General features: G+C 40.1%; 1 protein-coding gene across 8 annotated transcripts in view; it reads left to right on the top strand.

Moving 5' to 3' along the window:
- Positions 1–13830, top strand: part of JAM2 (junctional adhesion molecule 2) — a 66187-nt gene that overhangs the window by 24923 nt on the left and 27434 nt on the right. The window lies entirely within an intron of this gene.

Raw genomic sequence — 13830 nt, forward strand, 5'->3', positions numbered from 1 at the left:
AGAACATAAATGATTATAGAACATTTCTTAAAATTACAGTGTATTGCTGAACCTCCAGAAGGAACTCCTAAGATAACAAAGAACACTTGTATTGGGCTTCCCTGGTGGTGCAGTGGTTGAGAGTCCGCCTGCCGATTCAGGAGACATGGGTTCGTACCCCGGTCCAGGAAGATTCCATATGCCATGGAGCGGCTGGGCCCTGTGAGCCATGACCGCTGAGCCTGTGCGTCCGGAGCCTGTGCTCCGCAATGGGAGAGGCCACAACAGTGAGAGGCCCGTGTACCGCAAAAAAAAAAAAAAAAAAAGAACACTTGTATTAAATTAGACACTCCAAAATTAATTTAGTACTGTAATTCATTATGATGCTTGTATTAGTCAGAATTCTCCAGAGAAACAGAACCAATAGGATATGTGTGTGTACATAGATATAAATATATAGATATCTAGATTTATTTTAAGGAATTGTCTCATGCGATTAAAAAGACAGGCAAGTCCAAAATCTGCAGAGTGGGCCAGCAGGCTGGAGATCAAGGAAGAGCCAACGCTGCAGTTCAAGTTCCAAGGGTGTCTGCTGGCATAATTCCTTCTTGCTTGAGGGAGCTCAGTCTTTTGTTCTATTCAGAACACCTACTGACTAGATGAGGCCCACCCACACTATGGAGGGCAATCTGCTTCACTCAAAGTCTACCAATTTAAATGTTAATCTCATCCAAAAACAGCCTCATGGAAACATCCAGAAAAATGTTTGACTGCATATCTGGGCAATGTGGCACAGCCAAGTCAACACAAAATTAACCATCACAATGCTATTTTAAATCATACATCAAAACTTTTAAAAAGCAAGTAATTTTGTTTTAAAAGATAAAACTTCTCACCTTTGTGGTTATTAAAATCAGAAATTTTTATTAAATTTACTTTTAGGTGACAAAGATGTTTTTAAAACAAGAATGGTGATTTATGGCATTTAAAATCACATTTAAGGCAACTACTCAGAAAGATATTTTAGGAGTTGACTCATCATTTTTAGCATCAAATATGTTTAATTTTTTGTTGCAGCATAATATGAAAATTGATTCTCCACAGTGATGCACTAAGTGTTTTTAGTTTCAAATTGGCTGTTTCAAAATTTTTGATTGTTTAATCTTGTGCGTCTCATCCCTTAATTTAAAAAATTAAACATAGCTCTTTATATTCCATTTTCATTTTCTCCATAATTAAATTCATTTCCATTCATTTGGCAAATATTTATTGAGTATCTACTACACATCAAGCATTATTCTTAGCCCTTGGGCTATTGATAAAGAAATAAAGGCCCCTGCCCTCAATACATAAGTACATTATATACTATGTTAGAATGACAGGTTCAATGGAAAAAAGAGAAATCAAAGCAGGATTAAGGGAAGCAGGAGTTTGAAAGGGAAAAGGTCAGGTGCAGGTGAGATTGTGATATTAAACAGGGTCATCAGAGTAGACTTCATCAAGGAGGTATATTTTGCGAATAAACTTGAAAAAGTGAAGGATTTTGTAAACCTCTGAAGGAAGAGGCTTTCAGGGAGAGGAAATAGACAGAGCCTGGCCTGTTTTGAGGAAGAAGAAGGCCATTGTCCCTGGAGCAGAGCTCGGAGGGAAGAGTTAAGAAGGTCTGAAAGGCAATGAGGCCAAATTGTATAGAGCCATCTCGGCCAATGAAGGACTTTTACCCTTACTCTGGTGAAATAAAGAACTAATCCAAGGTGCCACGATCTGATTTAGCATTTCAAAGGATCACCTTAGTGTATGTGTTGAGATTAAATTCTGCAGGAGCAGGATAGCGTAGAAGGCCAGTCAGGAGTTTATTGCAGTGATCCAGGCAAGAGGCAGTGGTGCTCAGATCAGGTGGTAGCAATGGAATTAGTGAGAATGGACAGTTTCTGGATGCATTTTGAAGGTAGAGCTAATAGGGTTTGCTGATGAACTGGATATGGCATGGGTTTGGGGAAGTGGAATCATTAAAGATAACTGCAAGATTTTTGGCCAGAGCAACCAGAATAATCATCTGAGGTGGGGAAAGTGGAGCAGGTTCATAAATAAAGATGAGGTTTGGACGTAGTGTTTGAAATGTCTGTTAAACCTTCAAGGTTGAATAGGCGTTTGGATCTGAGTCCAGAGTTCAGCAGAGACACCTAGACTGGAGCTATGTATTTGGGAGTTGTTAACATCTGGGAGTGTTTAATGCCCTGAGTTTGGTTCACATCATTCAGGAAGGACGTATAGACAGAGAAGAGGAGATGTCCCAGGATAAGATCCATGAGAAGGAAACCTAGACAAGTGTATTGTCCTGGACGTTAAGTGCAAAAAGCATATAAAGGAGAAGGGAATGATGAATTCTGTGAGATTAAGGTAGTTAGGGAAGGTGTCATCATAAATCATGTATTACAAATGACAAAACACAATCCAAAGAGGCTATAACTGTCCCAAGTATGTCAAAGCAAGAATTTAAACCTAGGCCTTCCCTTCTCTAGGCAGCCACTGTAATGAAGAAGTCAAGCTAGTCATTTTAAAAAGGAAGAAAAATAGGAGTTCCCTGGTAGTCTAGTGGTTAGGATTTGACGCTTTCACTGCCATGGCCTGGGTTCAGTCCCTGGTGGGGGAACTGAGATCCCACAAGGCAAGCTGCGCAGCCTAATTAATTAAAAGGGAAGAAAAAGTAATAACTCTAAAAATTCATTCTCTATTTTTATAGTCCATCCTAATACATGATTACTATGGAGTCATTTATGAAACACTAAATCTGCATCAACCCATTGGATAAAAAACAATGTGGAGTGAGGAGAGGGAGAGGAGAAACAAACTGTAGAGATTGGACCCTTGCCAGCATCGAGGCTAAGCAATTACATACTTTAATTTAATCTTTACAACCTGTAAGGAAGGCATTGGTAGCTTCATTTTACCTAAGTGGAAACTAAGGTTTAGAAGATTGAGGCTGTAGCTTGCCCAAGGCGAAGTAACAAATCATTCATAGCAAAGGGTTTCCAACCTAGATAGATCTCATTTCCTCTCTGTCAGTTCTGACTTCCTGAAGACAAAGAATGATTCTCTTTTCATCTGGAATAAAGACTTAGGTCACATTTCGATCAGACTACCCTTTCTGCACCCATCTCGACCTTAACGTTGCTTTTTGTTTGCCTTTGGATGATATTCAGTCAAAAAGCCAACCTGTGGAAGGTGGTGGTGTTGGTGATACAATACTATTTAGCTCTTTATCCCCATGGGTGAGAAGTCAGTTCTAATATCTCCTCATCAGAAACTTGAAATGCTGAGACTGACTCTACATAATTCAAAATATCTCGCTGATTCTGCCACAAATTCAGTCTTCATCATGCTGTACAGGATGTCAAAGCCATTTCACTTGAATTATGTTATGGCAATAAGACTTTTTTAAAATTTATTTTTGACTGTGTTGGGTCTTTATTTTTGCACGCGGGCTTTCTCTAGTTGAGGAGAGCGGGGGTTACTCTTCATTGCGGTGTGCGGGCTTCTCATTGCGGTGGCTTCTCTTGTTGCAGAGCATGGGCTCCAGGCGTGCGAGCTGCAGTAGTTGTGGCATGCAGCCTCAGTAATTGTGGCTCTCGGGCTCAGTAGTTGTGGCTTGCGGGCTCTAGAGTGCAGCCTCAGTAGTTATGGCACACAGGCTTAGTTGTTCGGCGGCATGTGGGATCTTCCCGGACCAGGGCTCGAACCTGTGTCGCCTGAATTGGCAGGTGGATTCTTTAACCACTGCACCACCAGGGAAGTCCCAGCAATTAGACTTTTGCATGCCGTATTTGGACACAAATACCTGTGTCCATCTTTCTAATACTTGATCTGAATAAGGGTCAAAAATTGGATCTCTAATACTCATTTTACGACCATTCCAGGATGTAGCTCTGTAGGCCCCACTGATTTGAATGCATGCAGATTGTCTTAGTTATGTTGAGCTGCTATCACAAAAATACCACAGATTGGGTAGCAACAGACATTTATTTCTCATGGTTCTGGAGGCTAAAAGTCCAAGATCAATGTGTTTGAAGATGCGGTGTCTCTGAGAGCCTGCTTCCTTGTTGCAGACTGATACTTTTTTGTTTTGTTTTTTAAACAGCTTTATTGAGATATAATTCACATACCATACAATTCACCCTTTTAAAGTAGATAATTCAGTGTTTTATTTTAACATATTCACAGATTTGTGCAACTGTCACCACTATCCAATTCCAAAAGATTTTCATTACTCCCAAAAGAAACCCCATACCTGTAACAGGCACTCTCCCCAGCCCTTGGCAACTACGTACTGTTTTCTGTCTCTCTGGATTTGCCTATGCTGGAAATTTCATAAAAGTGGAGTCATAATATATGGCCTTTGTGACTGGCTTCTTTCACTTATAATATTTTCAAAGTTTATCCATGTTGTGTCATGTTATCTTAACTTCGTTCCTTTTCATTGCCAAATAATATGCCATTGTATGGCTAGACCTCATTTTATTTATCCATTCATCAGGTGATGGACATTTGGTTTGTTTCAACTTTTTGGATTTTACTAATAATACAGACTGCCAACTCCTCGTATCCTCACATGGTGGAGAGAGAGAGAGTGCTCTCTGGGGTCCCTGTTTTTTTGTTTGTTTGTTTGTTTGTTTTTCTGTACACGGGCCTCTCACTGCTGTGGCCTCTCCTACTGCGGAGCACAGGCTCCGGACACGCAGGCTCAGCGGCCACGGCTCATGGGCCCAGCTGCTCCGCGGCATGTGGGATCTTCCAGGACCGGGGCACGAACCCGTGCCCCCTGCATCGGCAGGCAGACTCTCAACCACTGCACCACCAGGGAAGCCCTCTGGGGTCCCTTTTATAAGGACACTAATCCCATTCATGAGGGCACGGCATCCTCAAGACCTAATCACCTCCCCCGAACCCTACCTCCTAATACCATCACATTGGGGGTTAGGATTTCAACATATTAATTTTGGGGAGACACAAACATTCAGTCCATAACACAGATGTTCATTAAATCATTTCTTTCAATTGGCTTAGTTGACTGGCCCTAAAAAAATGCATTCTGGTGTTAGCTCACAGTTGGATGTGTAGGACCAGTTTTGAAATAAAAGAATGAGTCAGAGAACTGTCTTTAATAAAAGAAAGGGGAAGTTATAGTTCTTGGATTTGAGCACCCTAGAAATCAGGGTAACTAACCCTGAGCAATCTTGCCTGACAGTAGTAAAATATGACAGTTAAGCAACGCCAAGCCATTGTTTCCATGTTCTGCACTTCAAAATAAATGGTTCTTGTTCCTTTGGCTTCCTGAAGATTAATCAAGGAAACATGAAGCAACAATAAACTGGGAAGCTTTCCCTTAGTTTTCAGATCTCTTCTGGAAGCATTTATGGTAATAGAATTTAATTAATAGCACATGTATGAAATGTAAGGGCTAAAACTTTTATGAATCATCATACAGCAGGAGAGTTAAAAACTAAAATTTATTCAACTCTCATATTTTAAGAATTGAAATTTGAGAAAGAGAATACAATTTACTTGGTCATATAAAATCTTAGTGTCTTAGGGGCTTCCCTGGTGGTTCAGTGGCTAAGAATCTGCCTGCCAATGCAGGGGACATGGGTTCGAGCCCTGGTCCGGGAAGATCCCACATGCTGCGGAGCAACTAAGCCCGTGCACCACAACTACTGAGCCTGTGCTCTAGAGCCCACGAGACACAACTACTGAAGCCCATGCGCCTAGAGCCCATGCTCCGCAACAAGAGATGCCACTGCAATGAGAAACCTGTACAACACAACGAAGAGTAACCCTGCTCACCTCAACTAGAGAAAAACCTGCGCACAGCAACAAAGACCCAACACAGCCAAAAATAAAATAAATTAATTTTTTTTTAAATTTTTAAAAAATCTTACTATTTTAAAGGTTGAACTATCAGACAGTTAGTTCAGGACCCTGGAGACCACTTTATTGTGGGTGGTCAAATTTAGAAAGCTAAGTAAACTCATTAATAAGGAGCAGTCCATAAGTGTGTGCCGGGATAGATTATTAGAGTTCTCACTAAGAAAAATGATACCAAAAAATCTTATCCTTGCAAATTTTACAAAATGTGCAAATTACTAGGCCCTCTTCACTTCCCTCCCAGGCCCTTAGGAGGTGTCCAGGCAAGGGAGGACCCCAAAGCTTAAGCCTTATTAAACTCAGTCAGTCTGTCTCCTGTTATGTGTCTATTCATTGTATTCTATAGATCTTCTAATTCAGAAAAAGATTGAAAACATTAGCTGTGCACTATCTTCATTTGAGAAATGCAAAGATAACTTCATTTGCAGATTATAAATTTAACAGACTGGTGATATTAGAGATCTTTTTGATACTTTTTATGCTAGTCTCTGTAAAGCACAATTTGTATTCATAGCTGCATGTTCACTCTTTCAAAACATAACTTTTACTGCATTAAACGGTTGCTATTGATTCCTGAAATTCAGTCAGTAAGGTGGAGAAATAAAACTGTTGAAGTGTAAAGAAAGTTTAAAACAAACATCTATATAGAGTTGGGGATAGAGAGAGCTTAACAGATGGTAAAGAGCTGTCTTCTCACATATGTTGCTTCAGTGGATTTATAGATATCAAATGACTGTAGAATAACCATTTCATTGTCCCCTGGCCCAACCAGCCACTGAATAATCTGTGTTGTCAGTTGTTAGGACTTTCTGTGCAGATTTGCATATTGTAGAGATTCAGAACCAGAGTTCAGAATCCAGATTCAGAAGCTTGGTTTTAGCTCTTTGCTCAGAGCTGATCAAAATTCTGGAGAAGTGACTAACAATACGTCTTCTCAAAAATTGTTTACTTGACAATTATATTAGTATGTTTATTGCTGCTGAGAAACGTAACTATCGAATGCTGGTGGTGGGACTTTTAATCTTGAAAAACTATATTGAAGTTTAAGAATTAGCAACTATAATTTTGCATTAAAGGGCAATGAATAATCTTAAATTAAAGTATCATCAAGTTCTCAAAGCCTGATGTACCATCTATATTTTAAGGATGTTCCTGAGACACAACCCAGACTACAAATCAATTAGTGAAGAGAGACACTCAGGTTTATCTCCCATTTTAGTATCTTGGCCATTGTCTGTTTTGATACTTGACATCTTTAGTAACGATTTCTTATTTTACACTAACAGAGTGTTAAGGCCATTGTTTTCTGGCACCTTAATCTTAGGGAGAACGAATTAGGACATAGAATGGTTAATATCCATGCCTTACATTGAGTATGTGATTCCTATTAGCATCAGTGTTGGAAGACAGCATTTCCTCATCTTGTCTGAGAGTCTGCTGGATTTGAGTTGACTGTTGTTGTCTATCTAAAATCTATACTCAATGCCACTGGTGAACAAATTGTGTTTGGCTGAGGTTGTCACTTGGGGAGTGTCAAAGAAAGACCTCAGAATGCTCAAAGGGCTTCTTTCATGTCCTAGTGGTGAGCATCTGGTGAGAAATTCAGCTACTGATGGCTTTCTGATGCTGTTGGCCACCATTAAACATTTGAAGATGTGCTTGAAGAACTTTCTTTGAAATTTTTGAGAATTTATTTTACTGTAAGAAGTTAATTTATTTACTTCATTGCAAATATCACATGAAAAATTGAATCGTCCAGTGGTTTGGGTAACGGAAAACTGTGAAAGTTTCCCTAAATTTACTAACGCATATAGTTTTTTGTTTTTTTTTTTAACATCTTTATTGGGGTATAATTGCTTTACAATGGTGTGTTAGTTTCTGCTTTATAACAAAGTGAATCAGTTATACATATACATATGTTCCCATATCTCTTCCCTCTTGCGTCTCCCTCCCTCCCACCCTCCCTATCCCACCCCTCCAGGCTGTCACAAAGCACCAAGCCAATATCCCTGTGCCATGCGGCTGCTTCCCACTAGCTATCTATCTTACTACGTTTGTTAGTGTGTATATGTCCATGACTCTCTCTCGCCCTGTCACAGCTCACCCTTCCCCCTCCCCATAACCTCAAGTCCGTTCTCTAGGAGGTCTGCGTCTTTATTCCTGCCTTACCCCTAGGTTCTTCATGACATTTTTTTTTCTTAAATTCCATATATATGTGTTAGCATACGGTATTTGTCTTTTTCTTTCTGACTTACTTCACTGTGTATGACAGACTCTAGGTCTATCCACCTCATTACAAATAGCTCAATTTCGTTTCTTTTTATGGCTGAGTAATATTCCATTGTATATATGTGCCACATCTTCTTTATCCATTCATCCGATGATGGGCACTTAGGTTGTTTCCATCTCCGGGCTATTGTAAATAGAGCTGCAATGAACATTTTGGTACATGACTCTTTTTGAATTTCGGTTTTCTCAGGGTATATGCCCAGTAGTGGGATTGCTGGGTCATATGGTAGTTCTATTTCTAGCTTTTTAAGGAACCTCCATACTGTTCTCCATAGTGGCTGAACCAATTCACATTCCCACCAGCAGTGCAAGAGTGTTCCCTTTTCTCCACACCCTCTCCAGCATTTATTGTTTCTAGATTTTTTGATGATGGCCATTCTGACTGGTGTGAGATGATATCTCATTGTAGTTTTGATTTGCATTTCTCTAATGATTAATGATGTTGAGCATTCTTTCATGTGTTTGTTGGCAGTCTGTATATCTTCTTTGGAGAAATGTCTATTTAGGTCTTCTGCCCATTTTTGGATTGGGTTGTTTGTTTTTTTGTTATTGAGCTGCATGAGCTGTTTGTAAATTTTGGAGATTAATCCTTTGTCGGTTACTTCATTTGCAAATATTTTCTCCCATTCTGAGGGTTGTCTTTTGGTCTTGTTTATGGTTTCCTTTGCTGTGCAAAAGCTTTGAAGTTTCATTAGGTCCCATTTGTTTATTTTTGTTTTTATTTCCATTACTCTAGGAGGTGGGTCAGAAAGGATCTTGCTGTGATTTATGTCATAGAGTGTTCTGCCTATGTATTCCTCTAAGAGTTTGATAGTTTCTGGCCTTATATTTAGGTCTTTAATCCATTTTGAGCTTATTTTTGTGTATGGTGTTAGGGAGTGATCTAATCTCATACTTTTACATGTACCTGTCCAGTTTTCCCAGCACCACTTATTGAAGAGGCTGTCCTTTCTCCACTGTACATTCCTGCCACCTTTATCAAAGATAAAGTGTCCATATGTGCCTAACGCATATAGTTTTATGAAAACAACTTATACTTAGTGCCAAAGCATCATTTGTTCTTCTTGTATTCAAATGATTAAAAACTCAGAAAAGGGAAGGAGCATAAAATTTTTGTGCAGTACATAATATACAAATATACAAAGTTTGTATATTTGTACAAAGTTTGTTCGAATTAATTCATTCACCATAAACATCTGTCCGTTAACACTTTCTCTGTTAAAATGGCAATTTGTTATAAACTCTCTGAATAATATTTTTACAACCCTAAAGATTGATAGTGGATGTGAAGTTGTCTGCAGAGTGCCTGAGAGTAGCATTGTTTGGTACTGATTTCTCCCAATGCCTTGCACAGATTTGAGAACGGGGGATGAGGGGGTGGGGTGGGAGGAGGTCTGTGGAGCTGGACTAAACGTATCTGTAGGTAGATTCACATCTTGGCTTCCCTGCTTTCTAGTGTTGTGACCTTGAGCAAGGTACTTAACCTCTCTCAATTGTCACATCTGTCAAATAAGGATATTAACAGAGTGGAGTCACATCTTTGTTAGATGCTAGGTTCTTAAGGGGAAAATTTATTCATTGTCAAAATCACCCTTAAATTCTTCAGGTCATCACTAACTCACCAGGACATCAGCCATGGGTAGCTCCAAAGTCAAACACGTCTTTTATTCCTCCTTGCGCTTTGGTGTGGCTCCCCTTTCTCTGAACATAGGATGCCAATGTCTCATTAAGAAGAAGGGCCAGAATGGCCCGAGACTAGAAGAACGTGTCCGTCTGTGTGTCTGTCTCTCTCTCCCTTTCCCTTACTTCCTTCCTCTCCCTCCTCCACCCTCTCCTCTCCCTCCCCTTATTTATTATTTTTTGTTTGCGGTACGCGGCCCTCTCACTGTTGTGGCTTCTCCTGTTGCAGAGCACAGGCTCTGGACGCACAGGCTCAGTGGCCATGGCTCACGGGCTCAGCCACCCTGCGGCATGTGGGATCCTCCCGGACCGGGGTACGAACCCGTGTCCCCTGCATCGGCAAGCGGACTCTCAACCACTGCGCCACAAGGGAAGCCCTCTCCCTCCCCTTCTATGACCTATTATGGTTGAATGACAGATAGTGAGAGAGATGAGTATATTATCTAATATATCCTAATTCCTACCTCATTAGGTTACTTTCTATCCATATAAATATTTATCTGTAATAAATACTGGATGGTATTATTGTTACTGCTAGCCCTATGGATTTTTAAAATATTTGTTACTCTAATAATTGTATATAAGTGATTAAACCACATGGTTAAGGGCTTCCCTGGTGGCGCAGTGGTTAAGAATCCACCTGCCAATGCAGGGGACATGGGTTCAAGCCCTGGTCCAGGAAGATACCACATGCTGTGGAGCAACTAAGCCCTTCTACCACGACTACTGAGCCTGTGCTCTAGAGCCCGCGAGCCACAACTACTGAACCCGAGAGGCACAACTGCTGAGGCCGTGTGCCTCAACTACTGAAGCCTGCACACCTAGAGCCCATGTTCCACAACAAGAGAAGCCACCGCAATGAGAAGCCACTGCAATGAGAAGCCCGCGCACCGCGACAAAGAGTAGCCCCCGCTCGCCGCAACTAGAGAAAGCCCGCATGCAGCAATGAAGACCCAATGCAGCCCCCCAAAAAATAATATAAATAAATTTTAAAAAAGAAAACACATGGCTATTAATTTTTATTTTTGAAAACTTATGAAATAATTTATACCCACAGTTTTTATGACTTGCTTTTATGCACGGTATCTCTCTAATGTACTTAAAAAATTATTTTTATTAGGGTATAGTTGATTTACAATACTGTGTTAGTTTCAGGAGTACAGCAAAGTGAATCAGTTATACATATACGTATATACACTCTTTTTTAGATTCTTTTCCCATATAGGTCATTACAGAGTATTGAGTAGAATTCCCTGTGGCATACAGTAGGTCCTTACTAGTTAGTTATTAGTCCTTATTTATTTTTGGCTGCATTGGGTCTTCGTTGCTGGACGCGGGATTTCTCTAGTTGTGGCGAGCAGGGGCTACTCTTTGTTGTGGTGCGCGGGCTTCTTACTGTGGTGGCTTCTCTTGTGGAGCACAGGCTCTAGGCGCGCAGGCTTCAGTAGTTGTGGCTCACGGGCTTAGTTGCTCCACGGCATGTGGGATCTTCCCAGACCAGGGCTCGAACCCGTGTCCCCTGCATTGGCAGGCAGATTCTTAACCACTGCGCCACCAGGGAAGTCCTCTCTAATGTATTTTTAAAACAAACAAAACCTCTGTAACATATCAGTTTTTCCTAATCATGTTTTCAATGAAAAGTGTTCACTTAAATAACACTTTTATAGTAAATTTTTAAGTTGTGATAGTGTGAATACATATTTATTCTTAGTCAAACCAAATTATTTTAGACGGGTGATAGACATATAAGAACTTTCATTCTTACAGTGGGGGGGAGAAAAGAATCACAAAGGTTTTATTTACTAGGAATTACTTGACTTGGAGATTTAGAAGTTATGGAAACAATCATCTCTTAATCTCATTTTATGAACTGCCAGTGATTTTGGAACACATCCATAGCTATGAAAGACATTTTGTAACTAGGTTTAAAACAATTTTTGACCTTAACCAGCGGTCCTACTTGACAAGTTTTTGTTTATTTTTCTACTTAACTTACTCAAGAAAAGTGAAGAAAGAAAAATCAGTTCAAGAAACCATCCAGCAGCCTGCCAATGCAAGGGACACAGCTCGAGTCCTGGTCTGGGAAGATCCCACATGCCACGGAGCAACTGAGCCTGTGCGCCACAACTACTGAGGCCGTGTGCCACAATTACTGAAGCCCACGCACCTAGAGCCCATGCTCCGCAACAAAAGAAGCCACCTCAGTGAGAAGCCTGCTCACAGCAACGAAGAGTAGCCCCTGCTCGCCGCAACTAGAGAATGCCCGTGTGCAGCAACGAAGACCCAACACAGCCAAAAATAAATAAATCAAATAAATAAATCAATATATTAAAAAAAAAAAGAATACGGCCAACAGATCCTATTCCTAACATCTGCTAGTGAAATACTGATACAAAACATTTTGTTTTCATAAATAGAGTTATTGGGTTCAAGTTAGAAAAATAAAACTGAATTTGAAGACTTAGGCTGGAAAACAGTAGAAATCTTATATATTTTTTTTAAGATTTAGAGCTTTCTGTTTAAATAAGTTCAACGTAAGTGACTACACTTTAAAAAATATTTTTACTTAATTAAAGGCAAACCTTGAAGTAAATGGAATTAGAGGAAGCAAGACAGCTAGGAGAAGATGCTTAAAATCATTGAAGGAAATATTCAGCCTACCAAGAAATGCTATCTATTCATTAATTTAATAGTACTAAGCCCCGTTATAACTGTTTTGCCTTCATAGCTTTTGCAATTCAACCAATCCTTTCTTTTTCCTTGTCTGAGACACATTTTTTTTCTATTCAAATATATACCTACAAAAGTTATGAGGGAATTAATAAAATTCCTGAAGTTAACAGCTGTTATTTTCCATAGAACTTTAAAAGTGATTATTGAAAATTAAAGAAATAATTCTCAAAGGAAGTTTTAGCAAGTAGAAAACTGGAACTGAGAAAAGGGAAGAGGGACTTCCCTGGTGGCACAGTGGTTAAGAGTCTGCCTGCCAATGCAGGGGACACGGGTTCGATCCCTGGTCCAGGAAGATCCCACATGCCACGGAGCAACTAAGCCCGTGCGCCACAACTACTGAGCCTGCGTGCCACAGCTACTGAAGCCTGCATGCCTAGAACCAGTGCTCTGCAACTGCAACAAGAGAAGACACTGCAGTGAGAAGCCTGTGCACCGCAACAAAGAGTAGACCCCACTCGCCACAACTAGAGAAAGCCCGCACGCAGCAACAAAGACCCAACGCAGCCAAAATTAATTAATTATTAATTTTTTTAAAAAAAGGAAAAGGGAAAGATGATTCAATCTGGTCCTAAATCTTCCAGTCTCAGATTGGACTAATGTTTGCCTCAAATGAAAGAAGGCCCAAGACTCCTAAAGAAAATAAGCATTCTCAGTAGGCAATGTGGTGTTTGAAAAGTTCAAAGACATGATGTGAAGGGAACAAAGATTATCTTTTCCTATTTTGCCAACATTGTCCTCTCAACCGGTTTCTAGGGAATATGAATCTTCATTGTTTTGTCTAAAAAGTATACTAAAATAGTTCAAAAGTCATGAGAAATGCCAGTCATAATTGGAACTTCTCTGAGCACACTAATTTACACATTTCTAAAGGAGAAAAGAGACTCTTTCAAAGTGTACTTCGAAAGTTTCACAAAATAGTGGTTTAGAATCAGAATCACAGGAAAAACATTCAGCGATCATGTCATTTAAACGTGGGTGTAATGCACAAGGACCCATGAGACCCTAACTTTTCTCCAGCTCACTTAAAAGGATTCTGGCTTGGCCAGCTTAGTCTCTTCCCTTCCTCTGCTCTCTGAAAATCCAAACCCTCCTTTTGGACTCTACAAAATAAAATTGAGGCAGGAGAGGAGAAGCTGGAAAAGAAAGGCATGAGGGGCTGGTGGGGGGAGCAGTTCAGAGGACTATGGGACATATTCTAGTATGTGACAAAAGTACATGGAAAAGGGA

This window comes from Tursiops truncatus, chromosome 4 (assembly GCF_011762595.2).
Source record: "Tursiops truncatus isolate mTurTru1 chromosome 4, mTurTru1.mat.Y, whole genome shotgun sequence".
NCBI classification, from domain to species: Eukaryota; Metazoa; Chordata; class Mammalia; order Artiodactyla; family Delphinidae; genus Tursiops; species Tursiops truncatus.